The sequence below is a fragment of the Ambystoma mexicanum genome, chromosome 6q (assembly GCF_040938575.1).
Source record: "Ambystoma mexicanum isolate Mex_15411 chromosome 6q, UKY_AmexF1_1, whole genome shotgun sequence".
Taxonomy (NCBI): Eukaryota; Metazoa; Chordata; class Amphibia; order Caudata; family Ambystomatidae; genus Ambystoma; species Ambystoma mexicanum.
This window is the reverse complement of record NC_090937.1, coordinates 881413603-881432812: the sequence shown is the minus strand read 5'-3', so window position 1 is coordinate 881432812 and position 19210 is coordinate 881413603. Positions and strand designations below refer to the sequence as shown.

At 44.1% G+C, this 19210-nt stretch overlaps 1 protein-coding gene across 4 annotated transcripts in view; it reads left to right on the top strand.

The window, feature by feature from the left end:
• MFAP3L (microfibril associated protein 3 like) overlaps positions 1 to 19210 on the top strand; it is a 317911-nt gene that overhangs the window by 233835 nt on the left and 64866 nt on the right. Inside the window, exon 1 of one of the 4 annotated variants that reach the window (XM_069631411.1) lies at positions 3462 to 3541. The exons of the other annotated variants lie outside the window; for them this stretch is intronic. The gene's annotated coding sequence lies outside the window, so the exon portion shown is untranslated. Of the gene's footprint in view, positions 1 to 3461; positions 3542 to 19210 lie in introns of those variants that run through there. 4 annotated transcript variants of the gene reach the window in all.

The following is a 19210-nucleotide window of genomic DNA, read 5'->3' as shown; positions in this document are numbered from 1 at the left end:
AATAAGCGAGTGCTTGTGTTGGGTTTGTGCCAGCCCGGGACGCTGATTTGGGGAAGCGGGAGAGACTTTTTTACTGGTCATCTGTGATAAAGCAAGCACGATAAGTGTTATTACGTGGCTATACTGGCATTTTGGTGTAGCCAATGTAGCCTTTTCTTGCTGTGGCATGACATTTTTTACTTGACATCTAAGTTATGTTATGTTATACAGCATTTGTATAGTGCCTAATGCCATTGGTATGGCCTCAAAGCGCTGTGGGGGAACGCCCTTGGAGGACCAAGGTATGAGAATTGATGAGAGGATTTTAGAATGCATCTGTACATTTTAGTCAGTACAAAGGTAGGTAGGGGTGGCTAAGTTCCTGCTAGTGAACCATGGAGAACTGGCTTGTGGCTGGGTGCTGTGATGGCTGTTGGGAGAGTATTGTGAGTCCAGGAGACTGATTATGCACCCAGCTAGACTGAATTGTTTTGTGGGACTTGGCTGCATTCTGGTGGCAGTGGTGATGTGCGATATGAGTTCAAGTAGTGAATGATAGCAGATGTATGTGGGTTGATGACCATGCCATGTGTTGTATTTCTATTAATCTCATGAATATGTTCAATAATGACACAGGACGGCCATACGCATCTTAACTCCTTTTATTCCATATCTTAACTGCCCCTTTCCCATTCCATGTCTTCCCAAGTTCTACTCACCAACATTCCACATTTCATTCAGCTACAACACCTCGCCCTTGCTTATCATAGAAGTTCACTCTCTCCATCAATCTGACAGGATCACCTCTACATGTGTTAAATGAGGCGTATAGGCTTACGTATAGTCCTTTGAGGGTGACCACTGCCGAACAAACAAGGTGGTGAATGTCCAGAGTTTTTAAGTGATAGGAGACTAACAGGTTCTTCACTCCTCCTTTCCGCATACAGTTCTCCATTTCAGTCATCCTGTAACATGAGACCAACAGGTTCCTCAATTCTCCCTATTTCTTCTTCCAACCTATCCTGGAACATTGCATGAAAGAGCAAAGCATTCTCGCTCCCCCCTGTTACTACACCATCCTCTTTAACAACAGACACTATGGGTCTTTTGACAGCCATGACTATTGATGACTCTGACTCATGGCTGAACCCCTCTTCTTTCGTTGCTTCTGCCTGCTTAGTACAGATTTACTCTCACCCTCTGACATCTGATTTTCTTCCATTCTCCTCTTGTGAGTTATCCAATCCACATTCCTTCCATGTCCATTTTCATGTCCATGCCCCTCCCCGATTTTCAAAATGCTTTGTGGCTAGATCTTTTCTTTGGTTTGGTTTTACTGCTTTGGCACGTCCCAGCTGGGACTGACGCATTTCCACATAGCTACTAGCACTAGGTTGTATGCTCTCCCTCTCCCAGTACGATCTCGCATTTGGAAATCTCATCATGCCACCTACTGGGACCTCTTCTTTGCACGTGATCCAGAAATGATTCCTCTGTCCACATCTCACACACCTCTGACCAAAAGCTGGACATCTACCTCTGTGTGGGAAATCCAATCCACACCTATAACACGATCTTTGCGGTCTACTTCTGTTGATACTATTCCATGTGCCTTGACAGAGCATGCTTGAGTATCGGGACTGTTTATGTGCATTACTTCTGATGCCAGCTAGTGTCTCCAACTCCCCCCTGCTTTCCATTTTGGCCACTTGTTTCTCAACTCTCTCATACGTTCTCGCTAATTTCAGAACATCTTTCAACGGGAGGGGCACCTTTAGAAGATGTCTTTGAAACTCCGATGATGTGCAGCTCTCAATTATCCTCAGCCTGATTGCTTCTTCATTATCAAATTTTGCGAACTCACAATACGTTGCTTTCTCTTGTAATCGCAACAGAAACTGTGCAATTGTCTCCTGTGGCCCCTGTGTGCACTGGTTAAATACATATCTTTCATAATCTGTGTCAGGAGCAACTATTCAACGTTAACCTACAGCAGCAATAAGAAGCTGGTATGATGTTCTCTCTTCAGTCGTTGTCAATGCCTTTATGACACTCTTCATTTCTTTTCCTATCAGATTCATAAATATGTCTAATTTGTTTGGAATATTCTCCTCTCCTAGTGCTCTTAGAAAGTCCTCAAACTCAGTTACCCACTCTTGACAGCGTCGTCCCTGGTTATCATATGGCTCAAGATTAAATGAGCTTGGGTGGTGTAGATAATTGACCAAACTTGAGGCTACAGGGATTCCCCACATGTCTTGAGCTGGGTTCAGATCTCCATTCATATCTTCAGATGACATTTTGAACTAGTAGACAGCCTTTTCTCTCCTTGGCCTTTGTGCGGACACAGATTGTTTGTTGTTGCCCTGCTCTGAAATATTGCACTGTTATTGCTTGTGCTGTACAGGTGCAAGTGTAGCAATTTCACCGCTGCAATTAGGGACTGACCTTGGGGCTTTTTCTTGCGTCGCTCTCAGCTATGCACCAGCTATATACCACAGTGCATGGTGCACATGCTGCATTTGTCTTCTTTCTTTAGACTGCTGTGAGAAGCACTCCCCTCATTATCTCGTGAGCAGTTCACTTCCCACTGCTGTCGCATTGGCTGATGCAGAAACGAAACTTTTAGCTTTTCTATTTGTGCACTTTAGCCACTCTGCATATGTAGTCTTCCTTAATTATGCGTGCACAGTCTATTTATTCTTCTGTGCCGTGGCCGAACCTTTGATGCCTGTTGGTAAATATGCATTATGCTGCTGTGCACGATGCAAGGAAAAGCTCGGGCATCATTGTATTATTTTAGGGCTAGACTCCTCGTTACGTTTCAAATATTCAGTTCCTTGGATGTGATATGCTAGACACCACTGTCCACTATAGTATTAGTTTAGACTGGTCTTTTGTCACAAAATCTCTAATGAATTTGCTGGCCCATGTAGCATCCTAATTTTGCCTTTATTTGCTCTGTTGATGTAGTGCAACGTTATTAGCTTTGCAGTGCGAGTGCAGGTGTCAGTTTTTAATTTGGAACTGTGCTTTATCTTGTTCTCACTGAACATCTATGTCAGTCCAATCCTTTGCTTTGCCTTGTTTCATATTTTTGGCCATTCACACATTCAGAATTGTAATTCTGTTCTGTTACGCATTTTGTTGCACTAATTCTTCTTATATGAGCAACATGATAGCGTTACGTAGTTGCGTTTTTATTTCATGATTACTTCGTTGTGTAATGTCCTCATGTTATTTGCCTTCGTGCGTAGCACCATGAATGTTGCATCAACATTCAATTCCACTTCATTTTGTTTAAATTTGCTGTGTTGCTGAGATAAAATGCACATATGGGCGTTCATTTGGTACTTCCTTTCTTTACTCTTGCGTTCGTTTCATTGGATTCACATTTGTTTTACCCCCGTATGTTACTTCGTTTCAACTGATACGCTGCATTGTCATAGCTACCTCTATAATTACAAAGTTGGTGGCACGTTATTTCACGCACTTAAGTCCTTTCCTCTAAGCGCTTCTACATTACAGCTCTATCATCCGCAGTGCCGTGCCTCACGCTTCTGTAAGTTACACCACTTTAACTTTTTTTTAAAAAAGCTTTCCTTGCACACCATCTGAACTCGCATTTTGGCTCATATTATCAACCACATTGCAATATTTAGATTGTCTAAATGATGGCTGCACAGTGCGGCTTACCGTTACTATGAACTTTTGCCTTTCTTCAGCCGTCTGCACCTTATCGTGCTTGTGGTTCTTCCATCTCCTTGTCAGCAGTCTTTACTTTTTCCTTTTACTTTTGGGTTTCCTGCTCTCTCGTTTGAGTATATCTGAATTACGACCCACTTTTAATATCGCCTATTTGTCTTTAATCCTGTCATCCATTTTCTCAACTTCCTCTTTCACGTCAGCCACCTCCACAGGTTGTTTTCACTTTCTTCCTCAGGCTCCTGGATTTCTTTAGTCTTCCTGACTTCCAATATCATCAATCAACATTATAAGCCCTTTTGTTCTTTTACCAGTTGCTTTAATTTGATCACCTCTATGGGTTACTGTTGTTCCACTTCTTTCCTTTTCTAGCAGTGTGAGTTCCAGTCACTGTCTCGTCACCAATTGTATTTCTATTAATCTCATAACTATGTTCAATAATGACACAAGCCCGCCATATGCATCTTAACTCCTTTATTCCATATTTTAACTGCCCCTTTCCCATTCCATTCCTTCCCTCCACTCACCAACATTCCACATTCCATTCAGCTACAGCACCATGGGAGGGATACAGTTATCTTCCATTGAGATGGAGTGCGATACGTACCAGTGAGTCATGGCTGATATGTAGTTGTGATGCAGGAGTGCAGATCCTATCTTGTAGATCGAGCGGAATTAGTACTGTCTTGTTGTCTGTGTGACACATTGATGCTCACACCTACCTGTCTGGGGATGAAAGATCACCCAAGAGGATGCCCAGGTTAGTCATGATGCAGAAGGGAAGAGCCAGGTCCTGAGTGCCCTCCGGAAAGCGAAGTGATCCTTCATGCGGGGGATGCGATAAGTGACAGAGCCCCACATGGTGGGTGCTTGAATGGAGAAGGAGGATCCCCCACCCTTATCAATTTGGCAGACGGGATGACGAGCAGGAGCGTTGTGCCTGATATCAGGTTTATGATGGATCCGTAGGGGATGAGCTTGTGTTGTAGATATTCTGGTCCTGTGTTGTACAGAGCATGGGGGATGATGCACATAGCCTTGAATGTCGACCAACGCCCGAGAGGAAACCAGTGATGGACACGGAGGGCAGTGTTATGATCTCGGGGGCCTAGGGCAAGGAAAAGCATAGCTGCAGTGTTTTGGACTTGGTGTGTTATTCTTAGCTGCCATATGGGAGCACCAAGTTTGCCTTTGACAGTTGAAAACGCGGCTCCTCCGTTATGGGCATGGGTACTCGTGGGTAAGCACCCCCTTGCCCTATTATGGACAAGCTGCCCCTGCATACCCCATAACCTATTCAGACACCAAAGCCAGCGAAAAGCAATGTCTTTGGCAGGTCCATTGAAGTCTATAGAGGAGTATAGGGCTTGCAGTGAGTATGAACTTAGTCCAGGGTTGGTTGTACCCGCAAAATGTGGGTGAGTGTAGAGGTATGAGATCTATTAGGCTGTCCAATGTTAAGTGCTAGATACTCCGCCAACCATTTGCCCCAGGCTTGCACCATCCTGCAAATATGTATTTATATTTTCAAAATTAAACTTCACTGTTGTGCAATGTAGCAAAATGGCATTAGTTTATCAAAAAAGGCTGGCAAAAAATCTATTATATTCCATAGGAAAGCACAGTAGCTCTAGGCCTGCATATTTTTCAGAAAATATTAGTATAACTGAACGAATCCAGTTAGATAACAAAAGTGGCCTTTAGTATGTTAACATGATTGGCTTCCAAAATATTCTTACTGAGAAGTTACATCCCATGTTAACTAGTTATACACTTCTCTACTTTGCAACGTGGGAATCTCATCAAAGTTACACCCCTAAAGATTCTGGGTAAGATCTGCCTGCCGTGTAGTTTACAACTCATTAGACTGTGATATGTGTCCAAATAAAAAAAAATAGGATTGAATCTGATATTTGGCTGTTTGTGATAAGTAAGTACGCAGGAGTATAGTGGCAGAATGGGTTTGCATTATAAAGAGGCCCACCGCTTTTCTTTTCTCTGCATGTCATTAAAAGGTGTTTCAATTACTTGACCGTATACTTGCTCTGTTGACCTAAGAAGGAGGAAATGCGACTTTGAGATAACACACACACACACACCTTTGAATCCAGACCTCTGAGATATGTTGCCATCAATGCCTTCCATGCTAAAGTATACGCTGCTGTATGTGTCTGAACACACCACACGAATGCGTTGTTGCATATGGATTCGTGTGGATTTTTTCACACTAGGTTTGTCATCTGCTCACTAGTTATTCATGGTTAGTGCGTGTAGTTCGCACACTGTTGTAGTGTGCGAACTACACTGTTGTAACATACACGGGGGGACCGACATTTTCTGTTTGTAACTGGATCGCCTTTTGCAGATGCACACTCACTGTCCCTTTTTCACTTTCAGAGTGAAACATATATTTTAGTTGCAAGTTTGATTTGACACGTGGTTTGGTGGTTTGGAACACAAATACAGATAAAGAATAGTGCATTACAAGTCAACATGGTACTAACGCTATAGTTGAGATAGCAGGAATGGGCCTGCATTACAAACTGTAGAAACGGGAAACCTGTCCAAAGCATGTGATTGTGGGAAATGACTCTACATCTCAATGCCTTTTTTCCTTAGCTGACAACATTGTTATTATCTCCTTGAAGTGATTATTGTAGGTGTGCACTTTGCAGAGACGCGCTCATGCACACCTCAACAGGGTGCAGTGTTGCAATGTGTCTCATAATATTGACCATTTATAAAGTGCGTTCACAGGCATCCGCAGCCTGGAGTGTCTCTTAGGTCACTGATAGCTGCGTTAGTTTCCAGCCAGGGTGCTCTCCTCCTAGATTAAGTGGAAACATGCTCCTACAATGTTAGTGATGTGAGAGTAGGATGGTTGGGTGGTGGCTTGAGAGCACAAGAGAGAATAATGTGGCAAGGGATGTGATTAAGGCTGAGATCATACATCCTGCAAATGTAGGGCATCACAACAAAGGCTCTATAGAACAAGCGGACACAGCCAAATCTAGCAAAGGTTTCGGTTAAAAATACATAATGAAGTGCCAGTTACCATCTCCCTTTTAGTAGGGTACACCGCATAGCTTGTTCAGAAGACCCCAGAAGCACACTCCTCACTGTTAATAACTAAGTTACTGCCCTGATGTGCATGTGTTAGAATTCTGTCCCCTGCACACCTTACCACTTGAATCGCTGGTAGGCACATCCAGAGAATGAAAAGGAAGAGCTTCATCTGGACATATTAACCCCGTTGGATTTTGCCAAAAACATACATTTACACCATTGCAATCTCTTGGCAAATTATATACACAGGTTACATATTTTGTGCAGCACATAATTGTCCAATCCTCCAGTCTGTGGGACCTTGTTTCGCCCTTCTGATACATTTTGGTAATTTTGAGCATGAAAGATTTGGCCTAAAATTCCCTAATTATGTACACAGATGTGCATTCTCCCAAGGGATGTATGCACAGCAATGTATGTTTGCAAAATGTATACTTTTCTATTTATCCTCAATACTTTGTCCTTTCTGTCGCCAAGGTGTCAGTGAGTTCTATCATGTCTCAAAAGAAAGCACAAAAGCATCACTTTTAAACTGCGAAATTTTTACAATTTTTCACAGTCTTGCTGCAGAGATAGGAGTCTTTAAAGTCTATTCCTGACTTTAGTCTTTGTGAACAAATGGCAGTTCCTTTGTCCATTTTTTTTTCTCTAACTTCAGCTGCTGCCAACTGTCATTTCCTTCAGAGCATGGTGGGGGTTTCTCCCTTGATTGAAGTTGTATTGCCCATTCACACTTCAGAATTCCTTCCCTGGGAGCTTCATTGTCAGGGTCCCAGCAGAGACGAAAGTCTGTTCAACCCCGTAATTATCAGGAGGTTGTCAGTATCTGCTGAGAGAGACCCTCCTTTTGGTGCCACCACTCCAAGCAGAAAACCTGTTTTTCAACTCGCAACTCCAGCCACTATTGTTTTAACCTTTAATTTCTGATCTTTCTGATGCCTGTTGCATAAAATAACCCATGTCATATAGTCTCACCAGCAACAAACCCCTTCATATTGCCAAAGACTGACAGGCTTTCATTCACCAGTATACTGTTCCAACACACAGGCATTTGTTTTTCTTTAGTTTGCAAAAGCCCATTTTCTTACACGTGGTGCAGCTGGCCTTCCTTCTTAAATTCAACTTTTCATCTCCAGCAGATTCACACACTGTCTGCAGCTATAGTTATTCTCTTGAAATGCTGGAGTTGATCTGAAGAACGGATACATTGGAGCAAGCATGGCTCAGCTAGTTAGTCTCTCTCTCTCTGAACAGCTGAGTTTTGGATACTTTTGCTAAGAAAATGAGAGTTTCCCGTGTAAATCAAAATAAAGTTCCTAGTTGATTTTTTTTTAGGGTTGGTTTGACTAGGCTTGTCAATTCAGAATCATGCCTGGTTTTGCTGAGGCACAGTGAAACACACAGGGCTTTGTAGGGCTTATTAATCCCAGCGGCTTTAAGGAACAGAGGGAACTAGCGTCACAGCAGCATTTTTTTAAAGGTGATAAAGGGGTTTCTTTTCAATGGCAATTTTGGCTTTTGCAGCAAAGCCACACTGTTTTTTCCACTTTCTTCCTTTTATTTATGTCAGAACACACTGGCGATCTCCTTCAATGTGCCCCCTTTGTTCCATCCTGCCCGATGGGTGCTTGGCAGGATGGTGCAGCCATTTTTGTTGTTGCAAAATGCAATTTTGAGCCATGGCGCTGACAGGAGCCAGCACAACCATTTTGAGGTTTCTGCACAACTCCCACACTGTAGCGTGTATGGCTTCTCCCGTGGTGAACCTGCAGTGGCTCATTGACATCCCGCTTCCTTCCTTCAGGCTTGCCGCCTCTGCTTTGTGGTTCCTCTCCTTCCCGTGGATCTTTTTTGCCTATTTCGCGCTCCCCTGTGTTCCAACAATGCACATTGCTCTTTTGTACAGCTGCATGCCAGGAGGCTGTCCTCCCTTCTTTGGTGTTCCCACGGTGTACCAGTCTCTGCAGTCTGCCTCTCTCCGTTTCTCTCATTAGGTAGGTGGCTCCACGGACCTTGTTTTGGCCTAGCAGTCCCTCGGTCAGCACTGAGAAGACTCAACCTCTCCAGCCAGCTCCTCCCTGTCAGCTGGCCTTGCTGTTTAAATGTCCCTCCATCGTGGGTGGGGGGCGCTGTTGCGCGTGAAGAAAGATGGCTGCTTAACGTATAAGCTCCAAAGACCTAGTGCCCAGTGCGGCGATATATGATCTCCTGCCTCATTTTCTCAGAGGTGACAATTGAAAATTAAACAGCCTAGGGGTTGGTGTAGCGTTTTCCCATCTCAGTGCTCACCGTAATACACCTCGGGCATGCTGGCTGGGGTGAAGATGGTGGGCGCCATGGCACCGGGGTGCGACAGCTACCCCTTGGTCCTGGTGGTACAAGCTTATCGGAGGAGACGGCCTGCAAACCCCACCTTCCCCCCTTCTTTTTGCCTAACAGGGCTGACTGAGGTCTGGTCGGATCCTCTTGCAGACCAGGACTTGCGGGTTGCGTCCTCTGCCGACAGACTATGCACGCTGTGGAATCAGCCCAGACTTTGGCTCCTGATTGCTAGCAGTGCCGGTGTTGGGGCGGGACTCTGGAGGAGGCCGGACGAGACTCCTTGCACCCGCAGTGGCATAAAGACGTGTAGCAGAAAGATGGTGACGGCTTTCAGAATGAAAGAGGGTCTGCGCTATATAGGCATCTGACAGGAATTTGAACGGCCAACAGGAAAAGTGTGTCAGTATCTCATCAGTCCGAGACTAATAAAGACCAGAAACCACCCACTATACGCCCATGCATATTTGACTTCATTTTACAGTTCCCACCTGAGTGTGCAAATGCTGGAATCGGTGGGCGTCACTGTCCAGTCACTCTGACTGGCGGGGTGTGTCCAGGAGTACTGCAAGCTACCATGATCCTTTGTTTTAACTTCTGTTGAAAATTGGGCTACATAACTGCTTGGTAGCCTCTGGACTGGTACATTACGGTGGCGCAACACTGCCTCTAAACTTGATAAATTACAGGCCTGTTAGAGGTCCCCTACCCCCCGCTGCCGCTTGGACCACATCGCCACGCACTGATTGCTAGGGTTGATATTTCTTTTCTATATCCTCCCTGCTCATAGTCTTCAGGCACTGCTGCGTGCGACGGATTCTACAATCCTGCTGCAGTAGCCAGGAAAATATTGGAGGCCGCAATGACCAAACGGGCTGGAAGGAAGTAGAGCTCAATCAATATGTTTAGCAAAACTGCTCCGAAACTGCTGACTGCCTCCGGGGAAAGTGTAACTGCAGATGAGATGTCAGACTTAAGAGAACCCACTGAGATGCAACACATGATGGCCTGTGTGCAAGACGGCTTTACTGCTGTTAATAATAAATTGTACGGCATCACTGGTACGATAGGATCCATTAAGGCAAAGTTGGAAAAAACGTATTTGAGGCTTAGGGAAGTGGAGGATAGAGTGGGGCTGGTGGAAGACGATGTGTCCTGGCTGACATCTGGAATAGCTACTCTTACCAAACAAGTCTACATGGTCACCAAGAAAAACGACACGCGGGAATCCAGATGTCGACGTAATAATTTTAGGGTCATTGGTGTTCCAGAGAATAATCTTGAAGGTGGGATGGAAAAATGTGTAGAGCGTACCATCTGGTCACTAGTGAACGGGTCGAGGCTGTCTCCAGACTTCGTGGTCGGAAGGGCCCACTGCTCACTCTCTCCCAAGACTAGGCCTGGCGCTCCACCTCGCCCAATCATTGCTCGCTGACTAAATTATCGTGACAGGGATGCGATCCTCCGAGCCGCCCGGGAGAAAGGAGAGCTGCTTCTGGGCTCCAGCAGACTTCATATAAATCCTGACTTCTCTGTGGCGGTGCAGCAGGAGAGGATTGGCAGTGAACAAAAGGCTCAGAGATCTAGGCACAAAATATGCATTGCTGTACCCTGCCAAGCTCCGTATAGAATCCAATGGTAAGCCATGATGTTTCTGGATGAATGCTCCACTGCTGTATAAAGCCACTTCCACTCGCTACTGTCTTAACACAACCTCAGCTTGAGTACCACGTCCCTGAATTCTACGACTCGTTCGCTAGTGGCCTTAGTGAACCCCTACTTGATATACATATTTACACTTTTTGACTGTTGTGTTGACATGCACCCATTCTCCTGTTATAGTTGTTTAATACAAAAGTAATATTATGACTTATTATTGTGCTCTTCAATTGTCACTGGTGGGCCCGGGTCATTAACTACTTGCTAACTCCCCCCCCCCCCTCCCCAATGCAAGGTTGCAAAGTTTGGTTGGGTGTTCAAATTGGGGGTGCTATATTCCCATATGGGGGGGGGGAGATGAGGGTGGTGGGTGGGTGGGTGTATTGTATTGGGGTTATAAATGGCACTTGGTGATAGCAGAGCAACAATACTGTGTTATGGTCGATGCTGGGGAAGTGAGTCACAAAGCGCCCCACTTAGGGTAACCAATGGCTTTGGGAGGATATATGTAACGCTGAGTGGTGATGGGTGAACTTATTTGTAAGAGCTGGAATGTCCAGAGATTTGGCAATCCAGTTAAACGGCGGAAATTCGGGCTCTACATAGAACACCATAGGGTAAAGTTGCTGTTCTTACAAGAAACCCATACCTTAGCTTCCGGCTGTGAGAGCTAAAGCCTGGGGCAAGAACCGGTTCTATATCACATATTGAACACAGTCCAGAGGGGTAATGATACTACTTCATAACTCGCTACCTTTTCAGCACAAAGAGGTTCACTTAGATCAAATGGGATGCTATGTTTTAGTCTATGCAGTGCTGGCAGGGCGGGAGGTGGTTTTATTAAATGTATATTCCCCAATGTAGAAGATACCTCGCTCTATGCTGAAGTTGTTGTTGATATGTTATCTCTTTACCGCTTGTTGCCTATATAGTGGTGGCGGGGGGTCCATTTCAATACTATTTTGGAAATTGATTGGTCTGGCCAATCCTGCCGAATGTTCTCTAAGACTGTGCTGGAAATGTGTATGAGGATGGATGAGCTGTGTCTGATAGATGTTTAGAGAGTTTTTAATCCTGGGGCCAGTGCTTTTGCATACTACTCTGCGGTGCATGACTCCTCATCCCGTATAGAACTTATATATTATATGCACTACTAGGTGCAGTGGTCACAGGAAGCATATTACCTAGAACATATTCTGATCACTCTCCAGTTCTAATTACTCTTCGTTTAGATGACCTCCCTGGAGAGCGCACTAATTGGCAATTTTAAATCCCAAGATTTATCGGATGCGACCTATGTAGCTACCCTCACTGAGCATGTGTTGCTCTACTTTGAGATTAATGTGGGGTCAGGCTCCTCAGTGGCACCCTATGGAAAGCATTTAAAGCTTACATTCAAGGCATAGCGATGGCCACAGAGTGTGGGGTTCATAAAACCCTTCAGTGGGATATACAGAAGAGCGAAGAAAAGCTGTGTATTTTAGAGGTGCAGCATTCTGCTAATCCCCCTACTGCTACACTAGCACAGGTTAAGGTGGCACTAGACAACTTTAGATATAATGCATCTCGAGAACTCCACTTTTTTTTAACACCCCAGTGGCGGCGAGGCAGTATGGGGAGGGTGAGTGCCCGGGCATGTTGCTTTCTCTTGGTCAGATAGGCGAACAGTGGCTGCTGTATCCTGTTGGTCAGGAATGAGGCAGGCGTCCTAGTACATACGCTATTGGAGGTTAAAGTCTTTGCAACATTTTACTCACTCCTGTATGCAAATATGGACGCATGTACTGACATTGACATTGAGAGGTTCCTAGTGGACCTGCCACGTAACCTATCGGCTGAAGTCAGTGCCCAATTAGATAGTCCCATCTCCGAAGAGGTAATTGCTTGTGCCTTTGATGCCCTGCCTACAGGAAAAGCCCCTGGCCCAGACAGCTTCCAAGCGGAACTCTATAAGAATTTCAAATCTGCCCTAGTGCCTTACCTTCACAATGTGTGGAAGGAGGCTCTTGACTCTCGTATACTCCCTAATACTATGAGAGAAGCAGTAATTGCGGTTCTGTTGAAGGCGGATATGCCGGCTGAGCTTTGGGGTTCCTACTGACCCCTCTCTCTAATAAACTCAGATGTTAAAGTCTTTGCAAAGATCTTAGCCACCCGTATATTGCCTTTTATGGACCATATTATTCACCAATCAGGTTTTATACCGGGGCGCTCCACTGCGCTGAACCTGCGCCGTCTTTTTAACATCTCAGATCGACCCTAGTGTTCAAGCCAGAGCAGCCTTGCTTGATATCCAAAAGGCCTTTGATGATGACGATGGCTATCATGGCGATTTATGTTCGCAGTGTTGGAGAAATGTGGCTTTGGCTCCAGTTACATCTCATATGTGAAGTTGCTTTATTCCTCTCCAGTTGCTAAAGTCAGTACTAATGGTACATTGTCGGTCCCAATCCCAATAGCTAGAGGTACTTGACAAGGAGGCCTCCTGTCAGTCCTACTATTCGCCAATGTCATTGAACCTTTAGCTGATCTCATTAGGCATAGGCATAAACACAGAGAGGTACCAATAGCTGGAGAGCCCGAGACCCGCAGACCCATTTACACCCCATTATGTGTGACGTTGTTGCCTTTGGGGAAGTATCAGGGCTTCGAGTTAATTGTAGCAAGTCGGAGCTGTTTCCTCTTACCAATTCCACGGTTGCACCCTGTGATTTGCTTGAGCTCAAGTGGGTGCCAACAGCGGCACGATATTTAGGGGTCATAGTAGCCCGGCACCGCACTACATTGTACAACTACTACTATGCTAAATACTTGACGTGCCTCTCCTTTAAGCTCCAATCTTGGTCATCCCTATCGTTGTCTATTGCTTGGAGAATTGCCCTACTTAAAATGACGATTCTCCTGCAAATACTTTTTCTTTCAGAACATTCCTATATGGCCCGGTAATACATTTTTTGGAGACCTGGCAGCTGTTATCAATGCTTTAGTGTGGCATTGGGGCACTGTGCGCCTTAAGTGTGACACTTTGGCCTTGCCCTATACACAGGGAGGTTTTGCTGTCCCGGATTTCCAAGTGTACTGGCTGGAGGCACGGTAATAATAGAATATATGGGGCTAATGAGTACCGTTGGATTCCGAATGGGTTAAGTGTGTTAGGAGACATGTTTTGGGACGGGAACTTACTTTCTGCGGCTGATCTTCCTGAACTTAGGACATATAAATCCTCACATCAGCTTCAATGTATAGGCATCAGTGTGGTCATCCGGAATCGTTGGAGAAGTTTCACGGTGGAACCTGAGAACGATTCCTTACTGGAGTAAATCATGAGTGCTTATGGATCCCGAAGAGCAGTCGCTTTTCTATACAGAGCAATTCAGGATCGTAACTTGTCACCTTTGGCTCATTTGTGAACAAAATGGGCTGTAGATATGAATCTCTGGATTACAGACGATACCGGGAGGGACATGTGTACGCAATCCCGAGATGTCTCCTTCAATTCTCAATTCCATTTGATTCGATTTAAGGTTCTGCACAGGTATCACATTACACGCCAACTAGGCTAAAGCTGTTCTCCCAGGGGGCTGAATGTTGATGTCATAGGTGTGGGGGCGGTATAAACAGGATATTTCCATATGGTGTGGAGTTGCCCCAAACTGGATGATTATTGGAGAAATGTCTGCACCATTCTCCATTCTCGCTGTTATAATGGGCATCCAGCTGTGTGCTACCCCCCTGCAGTGTTCATTTCATGTTCTTGGGTGGAGAGGCAAAAGGGCAAAAACAAGTGAATAAATATGTATTGCTCGCTATGCATTTCTTGATTTTACATTGGTCAAAGGCCATTGTTTGTTTATTTATTTATCTGGTAATGCGCATCAACCCTTGGGTAGCCGAGCGCAGCAATACAAATGCAACAAGAAGTCTTAAACTTGGTTACAGTGCTTATCATAAGGTATATACAACAAATATGCAGGCATGCAGAAGTACAAAGCAAAGTTAATGTGTCAAGGGGACACTAAACTATAACATATTTAACTTGAAGGGCATATATACAAATCATATTTATAAAATTTACATCATAATATTGTGTAATTCTGCAGCATGTGCGACCATTAGGGTGCTCATACATGCAAGTTACCTAGAGGACGTATTTAGATCTCAGATGCAGGTTAAGTAGGAGGCCAAAAGTGGTGGGGGAGGTGTGGATCTGGTTATTTGTCGTTGGCGCGTAGTCATTTGAGTATATTGTGTCTGAATTTAGGGTAGGGTTGTACACATCAGAGGTTAAGTGGTAGCTTATTCCAGCATTGCACAGCTTTGACAGGAAAGCTAGTTCTTCCCGCAGTCAATTGTTTGAACCTAGGAATCTCTAGCATGAGTGTATTGGCAGATCTAGTAGGGCGGGTGGCCGTTCTTCTTGTAATTTTGTCCATGAGGTAAGGGGGGGGCTAGGTTATTCAGGCATTTGGAAGTAAGGGAGGCTGTTTTGAGGAGGATTCTGTCCGTTATCTTCAGCCAATTGACCCCTTTTCTAAATTTAGTAATGTGCTCTCTGTAGGGGATGTCCAATGCTGCTCTCAAGGCATTGTTCTGTAGTTTTTTAATTTTATCGGTGATGTATTTGTTAGCTCCTGAGTACAAGGCATTACAGTACTCTAATCTTGATATAATCAAGGCATTGGCTAGTGTGATGCAGCTGGCCATGGAGAGGTATGGTCTAGCTGCTCGGATAAGTTTGCAGGTGTATGTAGTGGAGGAGGCAAGGGAATTGACTTGTTTTTTTAGTGTGAGGGACGTGTCTAAGTAGAATCCGAGTGTTTTAACCACTGACATCACCTTGATAGGATTGTTATCAATGTTGAATGATGCGTAGTTGGGGCTTAGTTTTTGGATATTTATTTCAGAGCCTAAAATTAGTAACTCTGTTTTATCGTCATTCAGGCAGAGGCCATGAGATGCCATCCATGCCTGAATGAGGGTGTAGATCTTGTTCACCAAGGCTGAGTCTGCCTCGAAGTCACCCGAAAGGGGTATGAGGATCTGGGTGTCGTCTGCATAATTCGTGTAGGTGACACCCAGCCTGTCCAACTTGTCAAACAGAGGCTTGGTGAATATATTGTACTTGGTCGGGGAGACAGAGGATCCCTGTGGGACACCGCAGGTTATTTTGATGGGGTCAGCCGAGGTAGAAGTGGAGAAGACTTGCATGGTACGGTTGGCCAGGAATGATTGGACCCAGGCTATGGTGTCTCCAGTGAAGTTGGCAGCAGTTTTGAGATGATTGCATAGTACTACATGGTCCATCAAGTCAAAGGCTGCCGACAAGTCTAGTAAGAGAAGCAAAGCTGTTTTCCCATTATCCTTTAGTTTCTCAATTTGTGTCTTGGGGTCTAGCAGAGCTGTTTCCATGGCATGGAGGGGGCAGAACCAGATTGCCGTGAACCGAGTAGGTGATTTACTTCCAGGTAGTCCTGAATTTGTATGTATGCAGCTTTATCTAGAATTTTCAGTAAAAATGGCACAGTTGTGATTGGTCTATAGTTGGTGGGGATAGTAGGGTCCACGGTTTGTTTTTTAAGTAAGGGGAGAACCCAGGATTCTTTGAGGTTGGCAGGTACTGTATTAGATTTAAAAGAAGAGTTTGAGTTTAGAAATAAAAGGAGCCAGGTCCCTGGCTACGTCCTTTATGATTTGTGCTGGGCAGATGTTACCCTTACAATTTGAGGGTTTAAGGGAAAGTATCATTTTCTCTGTGTCAATGATGGAGATAGTTTTGAATCCAAAGGGTGCAGTTGTTCTAGTCTCAGGAAGTTGAGGTACTTGTTGATCAGACGAGGATAATGTGTCTTTTTTTGTTGCAATTTTGCATTGGAGAGAGGATATTTTGTTAGATAGGGCATTTTGTATATTAGTACACCATTCTTTGTTTTTGGGGGCATTGTCTATGGGTTGAATTGGGGATTCCAATTCGCGCAGGATAGAAAATAACTCTTTAGTGTTAGAATTAGCTTTTGCAATTCTATCATTGAAGGAATTTTTCTTGGCTAAAGTTATTTCTTTTTTGTAGAATTTGGCAAATTCAGTTAGGTTGTTTTTGTTCTTTTCAGTAGGGGAGTGGTGCCAAGTAGATTGGAGTTTTCTTTTTTGTAGTCTTAGAGATTTCAGATGAGGGGTAAACCAGGCATTTAAGTGGGTTTCCTGTTTAGCTTTGCGCAGTTTGGCAGGAGCAATTATGTTCAGTGAATTGGTCATTGCATCATTAAAGGTATTTACCAATGTGTCTGGGTCATTACTGTCTGAGCCAGAGATAGCAGGGAGGAGAATAGGGATACGTTTTTCAGCCGTAATATCCTTCTTGCATCTAGTCATAAGGAGGGGTACCATATTGTTGGTCTTGGGACTGATAAGATCTAATGTGGCGGAGAAGGTTATTAGATAAAGATCTGTCCATGTTTGTGGTGCAGTGTCGGTTATGTTAATATTGCAGTTCAGTTCGGATACCCAGTCAAGGGTTCTTCCTTTATTGTGGGTTGGGGATAGCTGCGACTGACTCTGCATGTTTGTTGCTGGAGTCATTGAAGCCGAGATTAAAGTCTCCCATCAGTAAAGTTTGAGAGTGGTCTTTGGTGTTGTTGTGTACCATCAACCAATAAATGGCTGAAATCCATTTCATGGGCCAGCGACACTGAAGAACTGTGGGCCACCCTGCAAGTGGCCGGGAACTACCCGATATATATATATGGCTACCCTTCAAGCTATATCTACTGCATGCAGCAGAGGCCCCCACATCTGTTTAGTAGCAACGGACTGAACCCTCTTGAAGCATTGTCAGTGTTTCTTTCATAGAAGCCAATGCCTCAATTGTTTATGCGGTTGTTATGTTTTCTCTGCGTACTCCTTGAGCATTGTCTGTTCTTTCCTATGTCAAGATACTCAGTATACACTGATAACTGTAATTGTGAAAGTGAATTGTATTGCTCTGTACGAAGTGCCTAATAAAGAAAGGTTAAAAACAAATGTCCCTCCATCCACTATGTGATCACAACTAGAGCATGGTTTACGCTCTGGGTCTTCACTGATCTTCACAACTTGGCTCAGCTTCCTCGTGGCAGTCCTTTTATCCTTAGAAGAAGGGAAGTCAATTTGTGATAACTTATAAGCATGGTCTGGGAAGGTGTTCTCAGCATTTTTAAATTTCCAGTGTGATGACTTGTATGCAGAATTAGAAGAGGTATTTTCAGTAGTTTTGGAGAGGGAATGAGGAGAGCTATAACAATAGGCCATGAAGGCATGGGAAATGGAAGGGGTGTCCTCAGAAGGAAAAACGGATACCATGTCTGGTCCGATGATGTCATGACATTCCCCTGTGGGTTACCTCCCCCCATGTGGTCTTCCCTCATATAGCCGCCCTGTAAGTGATTTCAATCCGGCACGCATCCAGGTCAACGCCTAGCATGTAATGCACAACTGAAATACTTATTTATTTTTGTCTAAATGTTCTTTATTCTGATTGATATAAAACTCCTGTCACGCCCTTCTCCTGGAACCTCCCCACCCCCGGTCACACTGAACGAGGAATCAGGCTGGTTTGCAAAGGTAAAGATTTATTTAGGTATTTAAAATATTATCACAATATGTCTTAATAGGTACACAACACTCACCAATGGGGTGAGGTAACACAGAATAATCTCTTTAATACACAAGGAGTAACGGTGAGCAAACAATTCAGCACAGAAAATAATACTTGTGTGTGGTTTCAGATTGCATAGCACTCTGGTTAAAGGTTCCCCCTGCCCACCCCTCAAACCCCCAATAGGCAATGTAAAGAGATAGGAGGAGAGAGCAGGTGTTCAGGAAAGGCAGAATTCAACAAAATATCAATCCCACTTTCCCCCAGCAAACACAAGAGAAAAACGGAATTGACTGTCAAGCTGTCAAAATGGCTTTTAAAGGCACCGGAAAAGGAGCCAGAGAGTGACAAGCGGATCACCTCTAACAATCAGGGTAAAACACCCAAAAGAAAATATAAATGTATACGCACAGGAATTGCATAGATCCAAGTTGAATGATTGAAGTGTGGCAAAACAAATACAAAAACTAATGATAATTATAATCAAATTTCAAATCAAATTTCTCCTGAGGATCCCTTGTGATATGAACAGGGGTGAAACACGTGTAGAGAGTGAGTGAGTGAGATTAAGAGCTTGAATATGAAATAAAACTATTCAATTTTTCAAAAAAGCAATCAAGTGTGAAGAAAATCTTTTTGGCACTCATAAGGATCAAAAAACTAAATGGGAAGTCGCAAGTGGAAATGTATATACTTTGAAAAATGGCTTTTAAAGTTATCTTTAGAATGGACTGGGTAAAAACACTAAATATGGTCAAAATTGCTGGAATTGTTATAATATAAATTCTTATGGGAGCCGCTTTGGATAGTTGCACACAAACACAAGTAATTATTTAATACCAAGAAACAATT